At 45.5% G+C, this 25,000-nt stretch overlaps 1 protein-coding gene and 1 long non-coding RNA gene across 2 annotated transcripts in view; one reads left to right on the top strand and one right to left on the bottom strand.

Annotated features, from left to right (window-relative positions):
* The window catches only part of ptprea (protein tyrosine phosphatase receptor type Ea), a 156,127-nt gene that overhangs the window by 9,094 nt on the left and 122,033 nt on the right, over positions 1 to 25,000 (top strand). The gene's annotated exons all lie outside the window — the stretch shown is intronic.
* The window catches only part of LOC139571615 (uncharacterized), a 4,033-nt gene continuing 1,021 nt past the window's right edge, over positions 21,989 to 25,000 (bottom strand). Inside the window, exons 1-3 of the long non-coding RNA XR_011674327.1 lie at positions 24,247 to 25,000; positions 23,376 to 23,640; positions 21,989 to 23,279 (exon numbers count right to left, since the gene is read on the bottom strand). The exon at positions 24,247 to 25,000 is cut by the window's right edge and continues 1,021 nt beyond it. This is a non-coding gene — a long non-coding RNA (uncharacterized lncRNA). The remainder of the gene's footprint in view (positions 23,280 to 23,375; positions 23,641 to 24,246) is intronic.

The following is a 25,000-nucleotide window of genomic DNA, read 5'->3' as shown; positions in this document are numbered from 1 at the left end:
TGTGATGGTGTTCAGTAGGATGGTGTTCAGTGTGATGGTGTTCAGTGTGATGGGGTTCAGTGTGATGGGGTTCAGTGTGATGGTGTTCAGTGTGATGGTGTTCAGTATGATGGTGTTCAGTATGATGGTGTTCAGTAGGATGGTGTTCAGTGTGATGGTGTTCAGTGTGATGGTGTTCAGTATGATGGTGTTCAGTATGATGGGGTTCAGTATGATGGGGTTCAGTATGATGGGGTTCAGTGTGATGCTGTTCAGTATGATGGGGTTCATTCAGTTTGATGGTGTTCAGTATGATGGTGTCCAGTAGGATGGTGTCCAGTAGGATGGCGTCCAGTAGGATGGTGTTCAGTATGATGGGGTTCAGTATGATGGTGTTCAGTATGATGGGGTTCAGTATGATGGGGTTCAGTATGATGGGGTTCAGTGTGATGCTGTTCAGTATGATGGGGTTCATTCAGTTTGATGGTGTTCAGTATGATGGGGTTCAGTTTGATGGTGTTCAGTGTGATGGTGTTCAGTGTGATGGGGTTCAGTGTGATGGGGTTCAGTGTGATGGTGTTCAGTATGATGGTGTTCAGTGTGATGGTGTTCAGTGTGATCGTGTTCAGTAGGATGGTGTTCAGTAGGATGGTGTTCAGTGTGATGGTGTTCAGTGTGATGGGGTTCAGTGTGATGGGGTTCAGTATGATGGGGTTCAGTATGATGGGGTTCAGTGTGATGGGGTTCAGTGTGATGGGGTTCAGTGTGATGGGGTTCAGTATGATGGGGTTCATTCAGTATGATGGTGTTCAGTATGATGGTGTTCAGTGTGATGGTGTTCAGTATGATGGTGTTCAGTGTGATGGGGTTCAGTATGATGGTGTTCAGTATGAAAAAAAAACTTGAAACTGATTTTTTCAAAATGCCGCTAGTGGCCCTGGAATTTGCCTTTCCACTCATGAATGATCAAAAAGCTTGATATTTAAGTTTTAGTTACAGCTTTGCTACTCATTTTAATACTTTGTTTTTACAGTAACATAAATGACATATCGGACATCAACCTCTATCAGCTTGTTGGAAATGGAATCATGCATACGGTGTTAATAGTTGTTTACCACTATGTACTAATCATGTGTTTACGTAGGCCTTACATGATTCTCTGGCCAACGGGGTCATAGTTCACAATGTTTTATGGATGGCATATACACTATACAGTAGATCGGGTTAGATAAAGTGTGTTTTAAGGCCAGGGAACATGTCAGCCCTATTTGGCTGTCGTCCTCGCCCTGCTGTGAGATTGAAAGCAGGGTGTGTCCCAGAAACAGATTCGTTGAGTGATTACGCTGTTGCTTCTGGCCTCATTTAGTAGGAAGGAACGTCAACACTGCAGCCACTGGCTCCGACCTGCCTGAGTTCACAGCTACTGTACACCTACAGTACATTCGTGGAATAAATAACTAATATTAGTTTATCCTGGTGAAACAATACACTACTCCATTAAATATGGAGGCTAATGTTTTATCTTAAACAGGCCGATGTTATTAGCCTTGTGAGAGCAGGGGAAACAGGTGTGGTAGTTGCTCTCTCAGTAAGGAAACGCGTTTTGAAGGATGTTTATGTTTCGCTCAAAGGCGAGATGCTCTTGAGTCCAGTGGATTATCACTGTGTGATATACACTATTGTAAGAACGATCTCTTTCCCCTTCCGCTGACCCATAACACATAGACCCAGCCGGGCGAGGAGGCAAACCAAGGTTACTGTCTGGTATATGACTTATGTCGTGATCTGATCTGAACCAAGGTTACTGTCTGGTATATGACTTATGTCGTGATCTGATCTGAACCAAGGTTACTGTCTGGTATATGACTTATGTCGTGATCTGATCTGAACCAAGGTTACTGTCTGGTATATGACTTATGTCGTGATCTGATCTGAACCAAGGTTACTGTCTGGTATATGACTTATGTCGTGATCTGATCTGAACCAAGGTTACTGTCTGGTATATGACTCATGTCGTGATCTGATCTGAACCAAGGTTACTGTCTGGTATATGACTTATGTCGTGATCTGATCTGAACCAAGGTTACTGTCTGGTATATGACTTATGTCGTGATCTGATCTGAACCAAGGTTACTGTCTGGTATATGACTTATGTCGTGATCTGATCTGAACCAAGGTTACTGTCTGGTATATGACTTATGTCGTGATCTGATCTGAACCAAGGTTACTGTCTGGTATATGACTTATGTCGTGATCTGATCTGAACCAAGGTTACTGTCTGGTATATGACTTATGTCATGATCTGATCTGAACCAAGGTTACTGTCTGGTATATGACTTATGTCGTGATCTGATCTGAACCAAGGTTACTGTCTGGTATATGACTTATGTCGTGATCTGATCTGAACCAAGGTTACTGTCTGGTATATGACTTATGTCGTGATCTGATCTGAACCAAGGTTACTGTCTGGTATATGACTTATGTCGTGATCTGATCTAAACCAAGGTTACTGTCTGGTATATGACTTATGTCATGATCTGATCTGAACCAAGGTTACTGTCTGATATATGACTTATGTCGTGATCTGATCTGAACCAAGGTTACTGTCTGGTATATGACTTATGTCATGATCTGATCTGAACCAAAGTTACTGTCTGGTATATGACTTATGTCGTGATCTGATCTGAACCAAGGTTACTGTCTGGTATATGACTTATGTCGTGATCTGATCTGAACCAAGGTTACTGTCTGGTATATGACTTATGTCATGATCTGATCTAAACCAAGGTTACTGTCTGGTATATGACTTATGTCGTGATCTGATCTGAACCAAGGTATGCTTCAGAGGGGGAGGGGCTTGTAACGTCAGTAGTCTACAGCTATGTTTCTGAGGGGGAGGGGCTTGTAACGTCAGTAGTCTACAGCTATGTTTCTGAGGGGGAGGGGGAGGTAGGCTACACACACTGGCAAAGACGTTCAGCTGTCAGGGAGACGCTGGAAGAAGTTTCTGATTGACAGGAGGAGGGCTTTGCATAAACTCTTTGTTGCGTTTTTTTGTGGGACTAGAACAAAAATTCCCGGAATGTTGAAGAACTGTATTAACCGATTCCCATGCTTTTAAAATAACGGTTCTGTTCCGGAACAGTATAGATCACTTTCATTCCCGGTTCTGATTCTGTTCCTTAAATTTGTTTGTTATTTTCCTGTTTTCAGTTATTTTCCCTGAACCGGTTCCATCCCACGTTACTTACCAACAGCTGCAAATTCAAATACAACGACGAATGTTTTGAAGTTCATGTTCCTTGCTTTGTATAACAATACTATCATGAATCTATGCAAATAAGTTTTGTGGGTCAGAGAGCAGTATTTATTTAGTTTCATAGCACAAATGTATGTTAGCACGTTTCTCATACTGGCTTTAGCCACGGATGGAGCAGGCCTGTCCCGGAAAGTGCAGGGGTTTGTGAATCTGTTCGGACCGAACAGCTAGCGCGACAGCTGAAATGGTAAAATAATAAAATAAATGATTCCAGCTTTAAATGGATCATCCAGATTAGCTGTTAGCTTTTGTTTTGTTCTCATCTAATACTAACAATTACTATCTTCTATCATCCTGAGTATATGGTACTACAGAGAAGAGAGGTTTAGGAGAGGAGAGGAGAGAGGAGGAGAGGTTTAGGAGAGGAGAGGAGAGAGGAGGAGAGATTTAGGAGAGAGGAGGAGAGGAGAGGAGAGGGGAGGAGAGGAGAGGAGAGGTTTAGGAGAGGTTTAGGAGAGAGGAGAGGAGTGGAGAAGAGTGGAGAGGAGAGGAGAGTGGTTTAGGAGAGAGGAGAGGAGAGAGGTTTAGGAGAGGAGAGAAGAGAAGAGTGGAGAGGAGAGAGGTTTAGGAGAGGAGAGAAGAGAAGAGGAGTGGAGTGGAGAGGAGAGAGGTTTAGGAGAGGAGAGGAGAGGAGGAGAGAGGAGAGGAGAGAAGAGAGGAGAGGAGAGGTGGATGACTGGATCTTTTAGGCAGACAGGGATAATAAAGCCTTGGTTGTATCACTACAGAAGCTGGAGACAGGGAGAGATGGAGGAGGCGGTACTGATGAATTATTTATGTCTGGCCAAAGCACCCAATTTCCGTTTCATTCTTCCACAGGGATTCTGGGACTACTAACCAGAGAGCTCTGTGATATCCCCCCGCTTGTCTAATCATTTAAGTGTTTGTAATGAGGTTTGGAATATTTATCTGTAGCAATGATTTTTTTTTAAGGAATAATAAATATTGTTATATTTTTCAGCTGTTAATCATAGGATAAGTTGTGCCGTGAAAAACCCCATGTTGTAGACCTACAGTGAGTACTGTCGACGTCATCAAACAGAGAATAATAACTATGTCATTCGTGTACTTCTCATTGTTGCTCAGCCTCATTAATTACAACTGATGGAATGAGCCCGGGATGGAACACGAAACATTCTTCTGAAATCGGCACTGAGATTTGTTCAATTCCTTCACTCTGTTTTTTACATTAGAAAGAGCTCAGTCAGCTTTAATAATCTCCTCCTGTACTCGATGGATCCTTTGTAGTCTTTAGTACGTGTAGTGTTGAATAGTGATGGCTGTAGTGTTGAATAGTGATGGCTGTAGTGTTGACTAGTGATGGCTGTAGTGTTGACTAGTGATGGCTGTAGTGTTGAATAGTGATGGCTGTAGTGTTGAATAGTGATGGCTGTAGTGTTGACTAGTGATGGCTGTAGTGTTGACTAGTGATGGCTGTAGTCCTTAGTAGTGTTGAATAGTGATGGCTGTAGTGTTGAATAGTGATGGCTGTAGTGTTGAATAGTGATGGCTGTAGTGTTGAATAGTGATGGCTGTAGTGTTGACTAGTGATGGCTGTAGTGTTGACTAGTGATGGCTGTAGTGTTGACTAGTGATGGCTGTAGTCCTTAGTAGTGTTGAATAGTGATGGCTGTAGTGTTGAATAGTGATGGCTGTAGTGTTGAATAGTGATGGCTGTAGTGTTGACTAGTGATGGCTGTAGTGTTGACTAGTGATGGCTGTAGTCCTTAGTAGTGTTGAATAGTGATGGCTGTAGTGTTGAATAGTGATGGCTGTAGTGTTGAATAGTGATGGCTGTAGTGTTGACTAGTGATGGCTGTAGTCCTTAGTAGTGTTGAATAGTGATGGCTGTAGTGTTGACTAGTGATGGCTGTAGTGTTGACTAGTGATGGCTGTAGTCCTTAGTAGTGTTGAATAGTGATGGCTGTAGTGTTGAATAGTGATGGCTGTAGTCCTTAGTATTGTTGAATAGTGATGGCTGTAGTCCTTAGTAGTGTTGAATAGTGATGGCTGTAGTGTTGAATAGTGATGGCTGTAGTGTTGAATAGTGATGGCTGTAGTGTTGAATAGTGATGGCTGTAGTCCTTAGTAGTGTTGAACAGTGATTGCTGTAGTGTTGAATAGTGATGGCTGTAGTCCTTAGTATTGTTGAATCGTGATGGCTGTAGTCCTTAGGAGTGTTGAATAGTGATGGCTGTAGTCCTTAGGAGTGTTGAATAGTGATGGCTGTAGTCCTTAGTATTGTTGAATAGTGATGCGTGTAGTGTTGAATAGCAATGGCTGTAGTCCTTAGTAGTGTTGAATAGTGATGGCTGTAGTCCTTAGTATTGTTGAATAGTGATGGCTGTAGTCCTTAGTATTGTTGAATAGTGATGGCTGTAGTCCTTAGTATTGTTGAATAGTGATGGCTGTAGTGTTGAATAGTGATGGCTGTAGTGTTGAACAGTGATGGCTGTAGTGTTGAATAGTGATGGCTGTAGTGTTGAATAGTGATGGCTGTAGTGTTGAATAGTGATGCTGTAGTGTTGAATAGTGATGGCTGTAGTCCTTAGTAGTGTTGAATAGTGATGGCTGTAGTCCTTAGTAGTGTTGAATAGTGATGTATGTATTGTTGAATAGTGATGGCTGTAGTCCTTAGTAGTGTTGAATAGTGATGGCTGTAGTCCTTAGTAGTGTTGAATAGTGATGGCTGTAGTGTTGAATAGTGATGGCTGTAGTGTTGAATAGTGATGGCTGTAGTCCTTAGTAGTGTTGAATAGTGATGGCTGTAGTCCTTAGTAGTGTTGAATAGTGGTGCTGTAGTGTTGAATAGTGATGGCTGTAGTCCTTAGTAGTGTTAAATAGTGATGGCTGTAGTCCTTAGTAGTGTTGAATAGTGATGGCTGTAGTCCTTAGTAGTGTTGAATAGTGATGGCTGTAGTCCTTAGTAGTGTTGAATAGTGATGGCTGTAGTCCTTAGTAGTGTTGAACAGTGATTGCTGTAGTGTTGAATAGTGATGGCTGTAGTCCTTAGTAGTGTTGAATAGTGATGGCTGTAGTCCTTAGTAGTGTTAAATAGTGATGGCTGTAGTCCTTAGTAGTGTTGAATAGTGGTGCTGTAGTGTTGAATAGTGATGGCTGTAGTCCTTAGTAGTGTTGAATAGTGATGTCTGTATTGTTGAATAGTGATGGCTGTAGTCCTTAGTAGTGTTGAATAGTGATGGCTGTAGTCCTTAGTAGTGTTGAATAGTGATGGCTGTAGTGTTGAATAGTGATGGCTGTAGTGTTGAATAGTGATGGCTGTAGTCCTTAGTAGTGTTGAATAGTGATGGCTGTAGTCCTTAGTAGTGTTGAATAGTGGTGCTGTAGTGTTGAATAGTGATGGCTGTAGTCCTTAGTAGTGTTAAATAGTGATGGCTGTAGTCCTTAGTAGTGTTGAATAGTGATGGCTGTAGTCCTTAGTAGTGTTGAATAGTGATGGCTGTAGTCCTTAGTAGTGTTGAATAGTGATGGCTGTAGTCCTTAGTAGTGTTGAACAGTGATTGCTGTAGTGTTGAATAGTGATGGCTGTAGTCCTTAGTAGTGTTGAATAGTGATGGCTGTAGTCCTTATTAGTGTTGAATAGTGATGGCTGTAGTCCTTAGTAGTGTTGAATGTGATGGCTGTAGTTTTTTGCTTCTTTGTATTCTTCAGTGTTGAATGTGATGGCTGTGTAAATGAAGGCAGTCAGATCAGATGCTGCAGTGGGCTGAGGCTGCAACTATGGCCAAAAGAGGGGAGAGGAGAGGAGGAGAGGCGAGGGGAGAGAAGGGGAGGGGATAGGAGGGCCAGGAGAACATGCCCTGCATCCCGACGAAGCTCGAGGCTGCTGCCAGGAGAGGACAGCCAGGAGAGGAGAGGAGAAGTGAACCAGGAGAACATGCCCTGCATGTTGATGATGCTGCAGCTGTGGTTAGGAAAGGGGAGCCAGGAGAGGAGAGGAGAGGAGAGGAGAGGAGAGGAGAGGAGGAGGGAGGAGAGAAGGAGAGAAGGAGAGAAAATCATGCACGTTCCTAGTGTTGTTGTTAGCATGTTGCTAACCCTGGTTCCTCTCAGCAGTTGGCCATGTGTTAGCATGTTGCTAACCCTGGTTCCTCTCAGCAGTTGGCCATGTGTTAGCATGTGGCTAACCCTGGTTCCTCTCAGCAGTTGGCCATGTGTTAGCATGTTGCTAACGCTGGTTCCTCTCAGCAGTTGGCCATGTGTAAGCATGTTGCTAATGCTGGTTCCTCTCAGCAGTTGGCCATGTGTTAGCATGTTGCTAACCCTGGTTCCTCTCAGCAGTTGGCCATGTGTTAGCATGTTGCTAATGCTGGTTCCTCTCAGCAGTTGGCCATGTGTTAGCGTGTTGCGAACCCTGGTTCCTCTCAGCAGTTGGCCATGTGTTAGCATGTTGCTAATGCTGGTTCCTCTCAGCAGTTGGCCATGTGTTAGCGTGTTGCGAACCCTGGTTCCTCTCAGCAGTTGGCCATGTGTTAGCATGTGGCTAACCCTGGTTCCTCTCAGCAGTTGGCCATGTGTTAGCGTGTTGCGAACCCTGGTTCCTCTCAGCAGTTGGCCATGTGTTAGAAGTCGACCACAGTGTGAATGGTAACTGAGACGGTTATTGACAGACACGCGGTTTGAAGGACGGCACGGACCCCTCTGTGTGTCTCTGTCTGCTCGGACAGAGACCATTCACTTTGAGGGACTTGTTTACAGGGATTTGAATCTGTTGTGTCCATGATGAAAGTTTTGCCCAGTAGAAGTACTATTACTCCTTGTCTGGCATAGTGAGTGTTGATTCATTTTTCACACAGTTGATTAAATAGGTTAGTTGTTATGTGCTTAAAAGTTTGTTGTATCATAGTACTGTTTACCCCTTGTTTGGCCCTCTCTATTACTGTGAGTCAGCTAGGGAAGGTCCAGGAAGACAAGCGATGATCTAACCTCTGCTCTGCTCTGTCCTGGAGGAGCGGGAGTGGGAGTGGAGGACAAGTGGGAATGGAGGAGGAGTGGGAGTGGGAGGAGGAGTGGGAGTGGGAGGAGGAGTGGGAGTGGGAGTGGAGGAGGAGTGGGAGTGGAGGAGGAGTGGGAGTGGGAGGAGGAGTGGGAGTGGGAGGAGGAGTGGGAGTGGAGGAGGGGTGGGAGTGGAGGAGGAGTGGGAATGGGAGGAGGAGTGGGAGTGGAGGAGGAGTGGGAGTGGGAGGAGGAGTGGAGGAGGAGTGGGAGTGGAGGAGGAGTGGGAGTGGGAGTGGGAGAGGAGTGGGAGTGGAGGAGGGGTGGGAGTGGAGGAGGAGTGGGAGTGGGAGGAGGAGTGGGAGTGGAGGAGGAGTGGGAGTGGAGGAGGAGTGGGAATGGAGGAGGAGTGGGAGTGGAGGAGTGGGAGGAGGAGTGGGAATGGGAGTGGAGAAGGAGTGGGAGTGAAGGAGGAGTGGGAGTGGGAGTGGAGGAGGATTGGGAGTGGAGGAGGAGTGGGAGTGGAGGAGGAGTGGGAGTGAAGGAGGAGTGGGAATGAAGGAGGAGTGGGAATGGGAGGAGGAGTGGGAGTGGAGGAGGAGTGGGAGTGGAGGAGGAGTGGGAGGAGGAGTGGGAGTGGAGGAGGAGTGGGAGTGGAGGAGGAGTGGGAATGGGAGGAGGAGTGGGAGTGGAGGAGGAGTGGGAGTGGAGGAGGAGTGGGAGTGGGAGGAGGGGTGGGAGTGGGAGTGGAGGAGGAGTGGGAGTGGGAGGAGGAGTGGGAGTGGAGGAGGGGTGGGAGTGGAGGAGGAGTGGGAGTGGAGGAGGAGTGGGAGTGGGAGGAGGGGTGGGAGTGGGAGTGGAGGAGGAGTGGGAGTGGGAGGAGGAGTGGGAGTGGGAGGAGGAGTGGGAGTGGAGGAGGAGTGGGAATGGGAGGAGGAGTGGGAGTGGGAGGAGGGGTGGGAGTGGGAGTGGAGGAGGAGTGGGAGTGGGAGGAGGAGTGGGAGTGGAGGAGGAGTGGGAGTGGAGGAGGAGTGGGAGTGGAGGAGGAGTGGGAATGGGAGGAGGAGTGGGAGTGGAGGAGGAGTGGGAATGGAGGAGGAGTGGGAGTGGAGGAGGAGTGGGAGGAGGAGTGGGAATGGGAGTGGAGAAGGAGTGGGAGTGAAGGAGGAGTGGGAGTGGGAGTGGAGGAGGATTGGGAGTGGAGGAGGAGTGGGAGTGGAGGAGGAGTGGGAGTGAAGGAGGAGTGGGAATGAAGGAGGAGTGGGAATGGGAGGAGGAGTGGGAGTGGAGGAGGAGTGGGAGTGGAGGAGGAGTGGGAGTGGAGGAGGAGTGGGAATGGGAGGAGGAGTGGGAGTGGAGGAGGAGTGGGAATGGAGGAGGAGTGGGAGTGGAGGAGGAGTGGGAGGAGGAGTGGGAATGGGAGTGGAGAAGGAGTGGGAGTGAAGGAGGAGTGGGAGTGGGAGTGGAGGAGGATTGGGAGTGGAGGAGGAGTGGGAGTGGAGGAGGAGTGGGAGTAAAGGAGGAGTGGGAATGAAGGAGGAGTGGGAATGGGAGGAGGAGTGGGAGTGGAGGAGGAGTGGGAGTGGAGGAGGAGTGGGAGGAGGAGTGGGAGTGGAGGAGGAGTGGGAATGGGAGGAGGAGTGGGAATGGGAGGAGGAGTGGGAGTGGAGGAGGAGTGGGAGTGGAGGAGGAGTGGGAGTGGGAGGAGGGGTGGGAGTGGGAGTGGAGGAGGAGTGGGAGTGGGAGGAGGAGTGGGAGTGGAGGAGGGGTGGGAGTGGAGGAGGAGTGGGAGTGGAGGAGGAGTGGGAGTGGAGGAGGAGTGGGAGTGGGAGGAGGGGTGGGAGTGGGAGTGGGAGGAGGGGTGGGAGTGGGAGGAGGAGTGGGAGTGGAGGAGGGGTAGGAGTGGAGGAGGAGTGGGAATGGGAGGAGGAGTGGGAGTGGAGGAGGAGTGGGAGTGGGAGGAGGGGTGGGAGTGGAGGAGGAGTGGGAGTGGGAGGAGGAGTGGGAGTGGAGGAGGAGTGGGAGTGGAGGAGGAGTGGGAATGGGAGGAGGAGTGGGAGTGGAGGAGGAGTGGGAGTGGAGGAGGAGTGGGAGTGGAGGAGGAGTGGGAGTGGAGGAGGAGTGGGAGGAGGAGTGGGAATGGGAGTGGAGGAGGAGTGGGAGTGAAGGAGGAGTGGGAGTGAAGGAGGAGTGGGAATGGGAGTGGAGGAGGAGTGCCGTCCCTGGAAGAGCGTAAATCACCATAATAATCCTAATAATGATCTGATCTGCCTGTGGTCTGAATCAGACACTGTTCTAACTGGACTACAGTGTGAGGTCCACACTCCAGACCAGGTGGTGGTGGTAATGCACCTTAAAGTTGGTTACCAACCGCCATATAAAGTCCACAGAAGAAGAAGAAGCCTGAAGGAGGAGAAATTACTAGAAACTAACTTGGTTTAACCCTTTTATCTGTGGATTCGTTGTCAGAGTAGAGGACCTTGTGCATTTCAGGTAAAATAACAACCCAATGTTTATATCCCAGGACAAATTAGCTAGCAACAGCAAGCTAGCTAAATATGACAAATTAGCTAGCAACAGCAAGCTAGCTAGCTAAATAGGACAAATTAACTAGCAACAGCAAGCTAGCTAGCTAAATAGGACAAATTAACTAGCAACAGCAAGCTAGCTAGCTAAATAGCCATAAATGTTTAAAGCTTTTCGACTTGTCCCCAAATGAATATAACTGGTTCAGAGTTGGTTTTGATATTTTGATATTTCTGGTGTGGATGGACAAAATCAACACGCTCACGATGGAAGATAGATGGGAAGGGTTGAGTGGAGCTGAAGGGTGGGACTAATAACAAGATAAACAATGTAGGGCATACGGGATCTGTGAAATGTGTATAGGTGCGGAGCTTTTGTGAAATAGCACAGTTACAAGGGGAAATCAAACTGGATGGACAACAGAAATAGAGGAAGGACTAAGAACAAACAAGAGATAACTATTATAAAGTAGACTGTGTCTGTAAAATGTGTATAAGATGTATAAATTGAAGGTAAAAGCAGAAGTGTTTATTAGTTTACTCCAATTGGGGGATCGGTGGTAGGGTTTGCGGGGAATAATAATAAAGCTATATTCTTAAAAAAGTATGAATGTCTATATAGGTATGTGTATGTATATATGTGTATATGAATGTCCATATAGGTATGTGTATGTATATATGTGTATATGTATGTCTATATAGGTATATATGTGTATATGTATGTCTATATAGGTATATATGTGTATATAGGTATGGGTATGTATATATGTGTATGTATATATGTGTATATAGGTATGGGTATGTATATATGTGTATATGAATGTCTATATAGGTATGTGTATGTATATATGTGTATATAGGTATATGTATGTATATATGTGTATATGTATGTCTATATAGGTATGTGTATGTATATATGTGTATATAGGTATGGGTATGTATATATGTATGTCTATATAGGTACAGTGGGGAGAACAAGTATTTGATACACTGCCGATTTTGCCGATTTTCCTACTTACAAAGCATGTAGAGGTCTGTAATTTTTATCATAGGTACACTTCAACTGTGAGAGACGGAATCTAAAACAAAAATCCAGAAAATCACATTGTATGATTTTTAAGTAATTCATTTGCATTTTATTGCATGACATAAGTATTTGAAAACCTACCAACCAGTAAGAATTCCGGCTCTCACAGATCTGTTAGTTTTTCTTTAAGAAGCCCTCCTGTTCTCCACTCATTACCTGTATTAACTGCACCTGTTTGAACTCGTTACCTGTATAAAAGACACCTGTCCACACACTCAATCAAACAGACTCCAACCTCTCCACAATGGCCAAGACCAGAGAGCTGTGTAAGGACATCAGGGATAAAATTGTAGACCTGCACAAGGCTGGGATGGGCTACAGGACAATAGGCAAGCAGCTTGGTGAGAAGGCAACAACTGTTGGCGCAATTATTAGAAAATAGAAGAAAATAGAAGAAGTTCAAGATGATGGTCAATCACCCTCGGTCTGGGGCTCCATGCAAGATCTCACCTCGTGGGGCATCAATGATCATGAGGAAGGTGAGGGATCAGCCCAGAACTACACGGCAGGACCTGGTCAATGACCTGAAGAGAGCTGGGACCACAGTCTCAAAGAAAACCATTAGTAACACACTACGCCGTCATGGATTAAAATCCTGCAGCGCACACAAGGTCCCCCTGCTCAAGCAGGCGCATGTCCAGGCCCGTCTGAAGTTTGCCAATGACCATCTGGATGATCCAGAGGAGGAATGGGAGAAGGTCATGTGGTCTGATGATTCAAAAATAGAGCTTTTTGGTCTAAACTCCACTCGCCGTGTTTGGAGGAAGAAGAAGGATGAGTACAACCCCAAGAACACCATCCCAACCGTGAAGCATGGAGGTGGAAACATCATTCTTTGGGGATGCTTTTCTGCAAAGGGGACAGGACGACTGCACCGTATTAAGGGGAGGATGGATGGGGCCATGTATTGCGAGATCTTAGCCAACAACCTCCTTCCCTCAGTAAGAGCATTGATGATGGGTCGTGGCTGGGTCTTCCAGCATGACAACGACCCGAAACACACAGCCAGGGCAACTAAGGAGTGGCTCCGTAAGAAGCATCTCAAGGTCCTGGAGTGGCCTAGCCAGTTTCCAGACCTGAACCCAATAGAAAATCTTTGGAGGGAGCTGAAAGTCCGTATTGCCCAGCGACAGCCCCGAAACCTGAAGGATCTGGAGAAGGTCTGTATGGAGGAGTGGGCCAAAATCCCTGCTGCAGTGTGTGCATACCTGGTCAAGAACTACAGGAAACGTATGATCTCTGTAATTGCAAACAAAGGATTCTGTACCAAATATTAAGTTCTGCTTTTCTGATGTATCAAATACTTATGTCATGCAATAAAATGCTAATTAATTACTTAAAAATCATACAATGTGATTTTCAGGATTTTTGTTTTAGATTCCGTCTCTCACAGTTGAAGTGTACCTATGATAAAAATTACAGACCTCTACATGCTTTGTAAGTAGGAAAATCTGCAAAATCGGCAGTGTATCAAATACTTGTTCTCCCCACTGTATGTGTATGTATATATGTGTATATGTATGTCTATATAGGTATATATGTGTATATGTATGTCTATATAGGTATATATGTGTATATGTATGTCTATATAGGTATGTGTATGTATATATGTGTATATGTATGTCTATATAGGTATATATGTGTATATGTATGTCTATATAGGTATGTGTATGTATATATGTGTATATGTATGTCTATATAGGTATGTGTATGTATATATGTGTATATGTATGTCTATATAGGTATGTGTATGTATATATGTGTATATGTATGTCTATATAGGTATGTGTATGTATATATGTGTATATGTATGTCTATATAGGTATGTGTATGTATATATGTGTATATGTATGTCTATATAGGTATGTGTATGTATATATGTGTATATGTATGTCTATATAGGTATGTGTATGTATATATGTGTATATGTATGTCTATATAGGTATGTGTATGTATATATGTGTATATGTATGTCTATATAGGTATGTGTATGTATATATGTGTATATGTATGTCTATATAGGTATGTGTATGTATATATGTGTATATGTATGTCTATATAGGTATGGATATATATATTTACCCCAAAAATATGGGGGATTGGAAATGATGCAGACAATTACATTGGAAGCAACATTCTTTCCCGCAATATTAAGCTGATCCACCCCTAAAAAAAACCTTTAAAAAACACGCTCACGATGGCGCACGCTCGTGCCCGGTCTAGTCAGCGTGTAACGCTCTCTGTGATCTGAGGGGGTTGGGGAGGAAGGGTCTAGGAGAGAGATCTCTATTTGACCCTGGTCAACTAGGAGGGGTGGGAGTGGGGGAGTACAGTACTGTGTGTGTGTGTGTGTGTGTGCCTTCACATGTATGTGTGTGCACGTTAAAATACGTGTGTGTGTGTGCATTCACATGTATGTGTGTGTAAGTCTGTGCACGTTAAAATACGTGTGTGTGTGTGTGTGTGCATTCACATGCATGTGTGTGTAAGTGTGTGCACGTTAGTATGTATGTATGTATGTGTGTGTGTGTGTGTGTGTGTGTGACTTTAACCACTGGGTCTCTTCACTCTCTATCTTTATCTGAGCATCTGTAACTGAACAGGAAGACAAATATACACTGGAGACAGACCGGATAGTCAGGATATTTACAACTCTGGGAAACTGGCCTGCTCTTTGTTTCCATTATCTATCACAATGAACAATTTGTCATCCTACCAAAGAGTATATAGTAAAGCATTACAACATGAAAACACATGTGTCCTTCACTAAGGACTCAGCTATAGTCCTAGACTAAGGAGTCAGTTATAGATCTTGACTAAGGAGTCAGTTATAGTCCTAGATGAAGGATTCAGTTATAGTCCTAGACTAAGGAGTCAGTTATAGTCCTAGACTAAGGATTCAGTTATAGTCCTAGATTAAGGAGTCAGTTATAGTCCCAGATTAAGGAGTCAGTTATAGTCCCAGATTAAGGAGTCAGTTATAGTCCTAGACTAAGGAGTCAGTTATAGATCTTGACTAAGGAGTCAGTTATAGTCCTAGATGAAGGATTCAGTTATAGTCCTAGACTAAGGAGTCAGTTATAGTCCTAGACTAAGGATTCAGTTATAGTCCTAGATTAAGGAGTCAGTTATAGTCCCAGATTAAGGAGTCAGTTATAGTCCCAGATTAAGGAGTCAGTTATAGTCCTAGACTAAGGAGTCAGTTATAGTCCTAGATTAAGGAGTCAGTTATAGTCCCAGATTAAGGAGTCAGTTATAGTTCTAGACTAAGGAGTCAGTTATAGTCCTAGACTAAGGAGTCAGCTATAGTCCTAGACTAAGGAGTCAGTTATAGTCCTAGATTAAGGAGTCAGTTATAGTCCCAGACTAAGGAGTCAGTTATAGTCCCAGATTAAGGAGTCAGTTATAGTCCTAGATTAAGGAGTCAGTTATAGATCTTGACTAAGGAGTCAGCTATAGTCCTAGACTAAGGAGTCAGTTATAGTCCCAGATTAAGGAGTCAGTTATAGTTCTAGACTAAGGAGTCAGTTATAGTCCCAGATTAAGGAGTCAGTTATAGTCCCAGATTAAGGAGTCAGTTATAGTCCTTGACTAAGGAGTCAGTTATAGTCCCAGATTAAGGAGTCAGTCATAGTCCTAGATTAAGGATTTAGTTATAGTCCTAGACTAAGGAGTCAGTTATAATCCCAGACTAAGGAGTCAGTTATAGTCCTAGATTAAGGAGTCAGTTATTGTCCTAGACTAAGGAGTCAGTTATTGTCCCAGATTAAGGAGTCAGTTATAGTCCCAGACTAAGGATTCAGTTATAGTTCTAGATGGAGGGACAAAGAGAGGAAAGGGAGGGACAGAAAGAGGAATGGGAGAGAGAGGAGAGGGAGGGGCAGAGAGAGGAGAGGGAGGGGCAGAGAGAGGAGAGAGAGAGGAGAGGGAGGGACAGAGAGAGGAGGGACAGATAGAGGAGAGGGAGGGACAGAGAGAGGAGAGGGAGGGACAGGGAGAGGAGAGGGAGAGAGAGGAGAGGGAGGGACAGAGAGAGGAGGGACAGATAGAGGAGAGGGAGGGACAGAGAGAGGAGAGGGAGGGACAGAGAGAGGAGAGGGAGGGACAGAGAGAGGAGAGGGAGGGGCAGAGAGAGGAGAGGGAGAGAGAGGAGAGGGAGGGACAGAGAGAGGAGGGACAGATAGAGGAGAGGGAGGGACAGAGAGAGGAGAGGGAGGGACAGAGAGAGGAGAGGGAGGGACAGAGAGAGGAGAGGGAGGGACAGAGAGAGGAGAGGGAGGGACAGAGAGAGGAGGGACAGAGAGAGGAGAGGGATGGACATAGACTTGGTGTCCTGACTGATCCTGTCTTCAGCCTGTCTGTCTGTCTAACTTGGTGATTCACAAACAAAGCTTGAAGGCCACTGATTAAGGCCAAAATGTCAAGCTTTTAATAGTTTCTTAAATAAAATAATATGTTTTAAAATGGTGAGAAAGTGTTTCTCCTTTTCCTGTTTAATGATGAAGTACTTCGATTTACGTTGATTGATCGCTCTCCACTTCTTTCCGTTAGTCACAAACAAACACGTACATACAAGGCTTTGTGCTGTCCTGTCAACTCATATGGCCTGTAACGTTCGTCGTCTGGAGGAGAAGAAGAGGACCAAGATGCAGTGTGGTAAGTGTCCATAATGTTTTAATAATAAAACTGAACACTGAAACAAAACAATAAACCGACACACGAACAGTCCCGAAAGGTAAAAACACTAAACAGGAAATAACCACAAAACACAACAGAAAACAGGCTACCTAAATATGGTTCCCAATCAGAGACAATGACTAACACCTGCCTCTGATTGAGAACCATATCAGGCCAAACGAGAAACCCAACATAGAAACACAAAACATAGATAACCCACCCAACTCACGTCCTGACCAAATAAAACAAAGAAATAACACAAGAACTAGGGTCAGAACGTGACATGGCCGTTGTCATGACGTTGCTGATACGGCACTAACAGATCTGGGACCAGGGCTAACTTATTCCATTCCTGTAGTGTGGCCTGCTATCACACCAAGCAGCTGAGGCTCAGCAGGGGGCTAACAGATCTGGGACCAGGGCTAACTTATTCAATTCCTGTAGTGTGGCCTGCTATCACACCAAGCAGCTGAGGCTCATCAGGGGGCTAGTTAGCCACTTAGCCTTAGCTAGCTATCCAGGGAAAGAGAGGATGTCTTCAGGCCTTCAGTAGACTCATGAGAACAGATTAGTTGGAGTCAGCTTCCTTCCTGTTGAGCCACAGTGACACACAATGGCTGAATAGTTGCTCACTGCAGGGCTAATAAACAGTCGTGTTCTGTGCTACTGTTGTCCTGAGAAACAGCAGGCAGAGCATTCCTGTGGTTCATCTAATGGTTTCTGTTATACACGGTGGGCTGTTACTGCGCTCACTATTGAACGTGATGACACCTTTTTCCTATGTAGGCCTATGGAGTTTTCCTACATGGGATTTTTCAGTCGGCTTCTCCTCCTCCATTTCTACATCCTGTTACTGTTTAGTTACCGTGACGGCTGCCAGGTTCCACGAGCGTAAAAAACAAAGGAGGAAATAGAGGGATGTTTTGCTAGTTTCCACGCCCTCTATTTCTCTCCTCCTATCAGATTTGAGCAGTAGCACCATGCTCTAGGCCTCACATAGCGTAGCATTATCACACAGCATTATCCCACAGCATTATCCCACATCATTATCCCACAGCATTATCCCACAGCATTATCCCACAGTATTATCCCACAGTATTGTCCCACAGTATTGTCCCACAGCATTATCCCACAGTAGTGTCCCATAGCATTATCCTACAGCATTATCCCACAGCATTATCTGACAGTATTATCTCACAGTATTATCTCACAGCATTATCCCACAGTATGATCTCACAGTATTATCCCCACAGTATTATCCCACAGTATTGTCCCACAGCATTATCCCACAGTATTATCCCACAGCATTATCCCACAACATTATCCCACAGTATTATACCACAACATTATCCCACCGCATTATCCCACAGTATTATCCCACAGCATGACATCCACTATATAACTGGTTATTGTTTAAATACAGAAAGCAAGTTGGGAAGGATGGAGTACACTGTGAATGGAGGGAGAGAGATTGGGAGACAGGGGGAGAGAGATTGGGAGACAGGATAGAAACAGGGGGAGAGAGATTGGGTGACAGGAGAGAAACAGGGAGAGAGAGATTGGGAGACATGAGAGAAACAGGGGGGGAGAGATTGGGAGACAGGGGGGAGACAGGGGGAGAGAGATTGGGAGACAGGAGGGAGACAGGGGGAGAGAGATTAGGAGACAGGAGAGAAACAGGGGAAGAGAGATTGGGAGACAGGGGGAGAGAGATTAGGAGACAGGGGGGAGACAGGGGGAGAGAGAATGGGAGACAGGAGGGAGACAGGGGGAGAGAGATTAGGAGACAGGAGAGAAACAGGGGAAGAGAGATTGGGAGACAGGAGAGAAACAGGGAGAGAGAGATTGGGAGACAGGAGAGAAACAGGAGGAGAGAGATTGGGAGACAGGAGAGAAACAGGAGGAGAGAGATTGGGAGACAGGAGAGAAACAGGAGGAGAGAGATTGGGAGACAGGAGAGAAACAGGGGAAGAGAGATTGGGAGACAGGAGAGAAACAGGGAGAGAGAGATTGGGAGACAGGAGAGAAACAGGAGGAGAGAGATTGGGAGACAGGAGAGAAACAGGGAGAGAGAGATTGGGAGACAGGAGGGAAACAGGAGGAGAGAGATTGGGAGACAGGGGGAGACAGGGGGAGAGAGAATGGGAGACAGGAGGGAGACAGGGGCGGGGGAGTCTTGTTCTCTTCCTATTCAATTTAAAGTGTGTGTCTGTCACCGTGCGTGCGTGCGTGCGTGTGTATGTGTGTGTGTGTGAAAGTTAAGCTCCATGACCATGGCACTGCCACCACAACCAGCATCAGTGAAGATGAAACATAGCAGGAAGAGAGGAAACCACGTGTACTGTTGGTGCCTCAACACTCTCCCAGATTCACACACCATGAAGGGGAATATTAAAGTATATTTTCATTTGCATGGGATGTGCCCTATTGGGCAGAGCTCAGATCTTGTTGCTGTGGTGCCTGGGATTCCTCCCCTCTAAATTCCTATGATGCTTGGTTACCAGGAATGATGTGGTGTGACTGTCTGTCTGTGGTGCTGGTGGTTGGTTACCAGGAATGATGTGGTGTGACTGTCTGTCTGTGGTGCTGGTGGTTGGTTACCAGGAATGATGTGGTGTGACTCTGTCTGTCTGTGGTGTTGGTGGTTGGTTACCAGGAATGATATGGTGTGACTCTGTCTGTCTGTGGTGTTGGTGGTTGGTTACCAGGAATGATGTGGTGTGACTGTCTGTCTGTGGTGTTGGTGGTTGGTTACCAGGAATGATATGGTGTGACTCTGTCTGTGGTGCTGGTGGTTGGTTACCAGGAATGATGTGGTGTGACTCTGTCTGTCTGTGGTGTTGGTGGTTGGTTACCAGGAATGATATGGTGTGACTCTGTCTGTGGTGTTGGTGGTTGGTTACCAGGAATGATGTGGTGTGACTCTGTCTGTCTGTGGTGTTGGTGGTTGGTTACCAGGAATGATATGGTGTGACGCTGCCTGTCTGTGGTGTTGGTGGTTGGTTACCAGGAATGATGTGGTGTGACTCTGTCTGTCTGTGGTGCTTCATTTGGTCTTTATGATGAATTGATTTGTGTTTTTTGTGGGTTTTGACTATATGTGACTCACAACCTGGATTTGGTCTTATGTAGAACAATTTGAAATATATATTTTTTTACATTGGATAAAAGTAGAGACTCAGAGCTACAAAATGGTAGATCATAGACTTCATTTGAGGAACAATGAGAAAGTAATTCTGCTTTGAAAGTTGATACATGTGTAACCCCACTTTTGAGAAAATGGTCCTTGAATATCTTGGTACTTTTTGAGAAAATGGCCCTTGAATATCTTGATACTTTTTGAGAAAATGGCCCTTGAATATCTTGATACAACTACTGGAGAGCTCTTCTTTGTCTACAGACCATTCAGGATCGTTCACACCCTCTCAAGCCGTAAACCCCACCCATCTCTTTTAAGGATTCACATTGAGGCCATGTGCTAAACAGAGTGAGTAGTGTAGTAAAGATCAAGACTAAAAGTGGTGTCCAGATAAAGATATTGTATAAATATTAGATGATGTTGACCCCAGACACACTGGTCTAAATTGGTGATTCAGAAAAAAAGCTTGAAGGCCAATGATTAAGGCCAAAATGTCAAGCTTTTAATCGTTTCTTAAATAAAATAATATGTTTTAAAATAGTGAGAAAGTGTTTCTCCTTTTCCTCTTCAATGATGAAGTACCTCGACTTACGTTGGTTGATCGCTCTCCATTTCTTTCCCTTTTTTTATTTTTTTTTATTTGATTTATTTCACCTTTATTTAACCAGGTAGGCTAGTTGAGAACAAGTTCTCATTTGCAACTGCGACCTGGCCAAGATAAAGCATAGCAGTGTGAACAGACAACACAGAGTTACACATGGAGTAAACAATAAACAAGTCAATAACATGGTAGAAAAAAAGAGAATCTATATACAATGTGTGCAAAAGGCATGAGGTAGGCAATAAATCGAATAATTACAATTTAGCAGATTAACACTGGAGTGATAAATCATCAGATGATCATGTGCAAGAAGAGATACTGGTGTGCAAAAGAGCAGAAAAGTAAATAAATAAAAGCAGTATGGGGGGTGAGGTAGGTAAATTGGGTGGGTAGTTTACAGATGGACTATGTACAGCTGCAGCGATCGGTTAGCTGCTCGGATAGCAGATTTTTAAAGTTGTTGAGGGAGATAAAAGTCTCCAACTTCAGAGATTTTTGCAATTCGTTCCAGTCGCAGGCAGCAGAGAACTGGAAGGAAAGGCGTCCAAATGAGGTTTTGGCTTTAGGGATGATCAGTGAGATACACCTGCTGGAGCGCGTGTTGCGGGTGGGTGTAGCCATCGTGACCAGTGAACTGAGATAAGGCGGCACTTTACCTAGCATAGCCTTGTAGATGACCTGGAGCCAGTGGGTCTGACGACGAACATGTAGCGAGGGCCAGCCGACTAGGGCATACAGGTCGCAGTGGTGGGTCGTATAAGGTGCTTTAGTAACAAAACGAATGGCACTGTGATAAACTGCATCCAGTTTGCTGAGTAGAGTATTGGAAGCTATTTTGTAGATGACATCGCCGAAGTCGAGGATCGGTAGGATAGTCAGTTTTACTAGGGTAAGTTTGGCGGCGTGAGTGAAGGAGGCTTTGTTGCGGAATAGAAAGCCGATTCTTGCTTTGATTTTGGATTGGAGATGTTTGATATGAGTCTGGAAGGAGAGTTTGCAGTCTAGCCAGACACCTAGGTACTTATAGATGTCCACATATTCTAGGTCGGAACCGTCCAGGGTGGTGATGCTAGTCGGGCGTGCGGGTGCAGGCAGCGAACGGTTGAAAAGCATGCATTTGGTTTTACTAGCGTTTAAGAGCAGTTGGAGGACACGGAAGGAGTGTTGTATGGCATTGAAGCTCGTTTGGAGGTTAGATAGCACAGTGTCCAAGGAAGGGCCGGAAGTATATAGAATGGTGTCGTCTGCGTAGAGGTGGATCAGGGAATCGCCCGCAGCAAGAGCAACATCATTGATGTATACAGAGAAAAGAGTCGGCCCGAGAATTGAACCCTGTGGTACCCCCATAGAGACTGCCAGAGGACCGGACAACATGCCCTCCGATTTGACACACTGAACTCTGTCTGCAAAGTAGTTGGTGAACCAGGCAAGGCAGTCATTAGAAAAACCGAGGCTACTGAGTCTGCCGATAAGAATATGGTGATTGACAGAGTCGAAAGCCTTGGCCAGGTCGATGAAGACGGCTGCACAGTAATGTCTTTTATCGATGGCGGTTATGATATCGTTTAGTACCTTGAGCGTGGCTGAGGTGCACCCATGACCGGCTCGGAAACCGGATTGCACAGCGGAGAAGGTACGGTGGGATTCGAGATGGTCAGTGATCTGTTTGTTGACTTGGCTTTCGAAGACCTTAGATAGGCAGGGCAGGATGGATATAGGTCTGTAACAGTTTGGGTCCAGGGTGTCTCCCCCTTTGAAGAGGGGGATGACCGCGGCAGCTTTCCAATCCTTGGGGATCTCAGATGATACGAAGGAGAGGTTGAACAGGCTGGTGATAGGGGGTGCGACAATGGCGGCGGACAGTTTCAGAAATAGGGGGTCCAGATTGTCAAGCCCAGCTGATTTGTATGGGTCCAGGTTTTCCAGCTCTTTCAGAACATCTGCTATCTGGATTTGGGTAAAGGAGAAGCTGGGGAGGCTTGGGAGAGTAGCAGCGGGGGGGGCGGGGCTGTTGGCCAAGGTTGGAGTCGCCAGGAGGAAGGCATGGCCAGCCATTGAGAAATGCTTGTTGAAGTCTTCGATTATCACGGACTTATCAGTGGTGACCGTGTTACCTAGCCTCAGTGCAGTGGGCAGCTGGGAGGAGGTGCTCTTGTTCTCCATGGACTTTACAGTCACAAACAAACACATACATACATAGAAATTGATGCTGTGACCCCCAGTCACATCCAGCGGTGGAAAAAATACAACGTTGTCATACTTGAGTAAATGTAAAGATACATTACAGGGCTCTACTATGCTAACTTTTCCCCCCAAGGAGTTACCTGTGCTCCTAAATGAAAAACATGTAGGAGCACACAAAGAGATTTAGGAGCACACAAAGAGATTTAGGAGCACACAAAGAGATTTAGGAGCACACAAAGAGATGTAAGAGCACACAAAGAGATGTAGGAGCACACAAAGAGATGTAGGAGCACACAAAGAGATTTAGGAGCACACAAAGAGATTTAGGAGCACAGTGTTCAAGTAACACAGAGTTTATTAACAAACAATTTATTCCAAACATATTTATACTGCGTGTGTGAGTGTGTGTGGGTGGGTGTACTAAGGGACTCATCAGGTCTTTGGCGGCAGAGACCCCAAGGCAGTTCCTTGTTGAATTCTTAAAATCCGGTTCTGTGCAGAGAAGCCTCGCTCACACCGGGTTGGCTGTAATGGGCAGCACCAGCATAAGCTGCACCAACTCCAGTATGTTCTCGGGAAAAGATGATATCTTTCAATTTCATTTAAACTCTTAATTTATAAAAACCAACCATAGAAGGTTACCATACATAACCACTCTGGACTGTTAGTCGACCTTGTAATCGTGCCTGTAGGGGTCCTTTGTCCACATGGTCTCCCACAGGCCACTGTCGGACTTGTCCTTGAAATTGTGTCTGAGCAGGACTTTCAGCCCCTGCCACTCATCCTGAATTACAGCCGTGTAGCACCCTGATCTGCAGGATTGAACAGAGCAAGTGAGTTTACAAAATGTACAGTTTGCAAACATAACATTGTCTCATATGGAAACGCAGTGTCAAATAAATTCTTACCTCTCTAGAGGCTCCTTGAATTGCTTCATCAGTTCCTGCCTCACCATCATCGCCAAAGGTGAGAAGCCTGGTCTTCTGGTCATGTGTCAGGGTTTAGCACTCTGAAAGACTCCACTGGGGTCTGGACATCCTCATTCTTCAGCAAACCACCAAACCTGGCTTTGAGATCATCCACGCCCATGTTGATGGCTGCCTCCATGTGCTGCGTCAGCTGGGGATTGGTGAGGTCCGTGAAGCCTTTCAGATTCCCCTTCAGTGTTATTCCCTTTAACAGAAATAACACAGAGACACACACACCAACACACAATGAAAGGTCTGGCCATTTGTCTGTCTCCCATTAAAAAACAAATTAAGATTTCTCCACTGCATTTCCCTCCTTATCCTCAAATCGTTCTATTGGGCAACGAATACATTGATTCTCACACTGAGAATCTGTCTTCATCATCGATTTTAATCATCGATTTCTCTTACATCCTAACAAGCTTTCATCCTAACACACCTGGAATCTCCTCTCGTCACCCTACTGCTGAGCAAGCAAGGTCTGGATCTTCTCCAGCATGCCTCCTGCCTTTTCCCTAAGCTTTAGTGCTTCCAGTCTGGTCACTGTCTTCCTCAACTCTGACGTGGCTTGGGGGAGGATCAGGTCATTCCTTTGTAGGGTGAGGCTAAGTGAGGATAGCTCCTCAAATATGTCTGAGAGAAAATGGCAGAATACACAAAAGAGTGGATACTCCGTTTCCCGCTTCATCTGTTAAGTAGTGAGTAAATAAACTGTCGCAACTGCATCTCTTGATTCTGAAAGTTAATTTGAGTCTTGAACCAATAAAAAAAAAAAACTAGTGTTATATTACATTTCCTGTGTAAAACGGACCTTCTTTTCCCGCCCTTGAACTTCCGGCGGTTGTTGATGCTACGGCCAGGTGCCCCATGTGCTGCAGAACCACGGAGTACTGGCCTTCGTCGGTGGCAAGGTCCTTGTCTTGTCCATACCTTCAGGAACACTGAGGGCTCTGTGGACACGGGGGGTTCCAGCGAGTTCCCTTGACGCTAGACGGTGTGCAAATATCCACACCGAGCTCTCTCGTTTGGGTTTTTCTGCTGAAGTGATGTGTCTTCCATATCAGATTCAGACGATCGTACACCACAGACACCTTTTTGCTCTTTCTTCTGAATGGTCAGTATTGCCAGCTCTAGCCTGTGAAAGTCAGAACAGAATCTTCCAACAATATACTGTTACACATCACATAGTAAGACCGAACTTATGTATGGAATAGTCTCTCTCTCCCTCTGTCTCTCTGTCTTTCTCTGTCTCTCTGTCTCTCTCTCTCTCTGTCTTGCTCTCTCTCTGTCTCTCTCTTTCTGTCTCTGTCTCTCTCTCTCTGTCTCTCTCTCTCTCTCTCTCTCTCTCTCTCTCTGTCTCTCTCTCTCTCTCTCTCTCTCTCTCTCTCTCTCTCTCTCTCTCTCTCTCTCTCTGTCTCTCTCTCTCTCTCTCTCTCTCTCTCTCTCTCTATCTCTCTCCCTCTGTCTCTCTGTCTCTCTGTCTCTCTGTCTCTCTCTGTCTGTCTCTGTCTCTCTGTCTCTGTCTCTCTCTCTCTCTCTCTCTCTCTGTCTCTCTCTCTCTCTCC

This window comes from Salvelinus alpinus, chromosome 3 (genome assembly GCF_045679555.1).
Source record: "Salvelinus alpinus chromosome 3, SLU_Salpinus.1, whole genome shotgun sequence".
NCBI lineage: Eukaryota > Metazoa > Chordata > Actinopteri > Salmoniformes > Salmonidae > Salvelinus > Salvelinus alpinus.
Note: the sequence above shows the minus strand (reverse complement) of the source record. Positions and strands in the feature narration are given on the sequence as shown.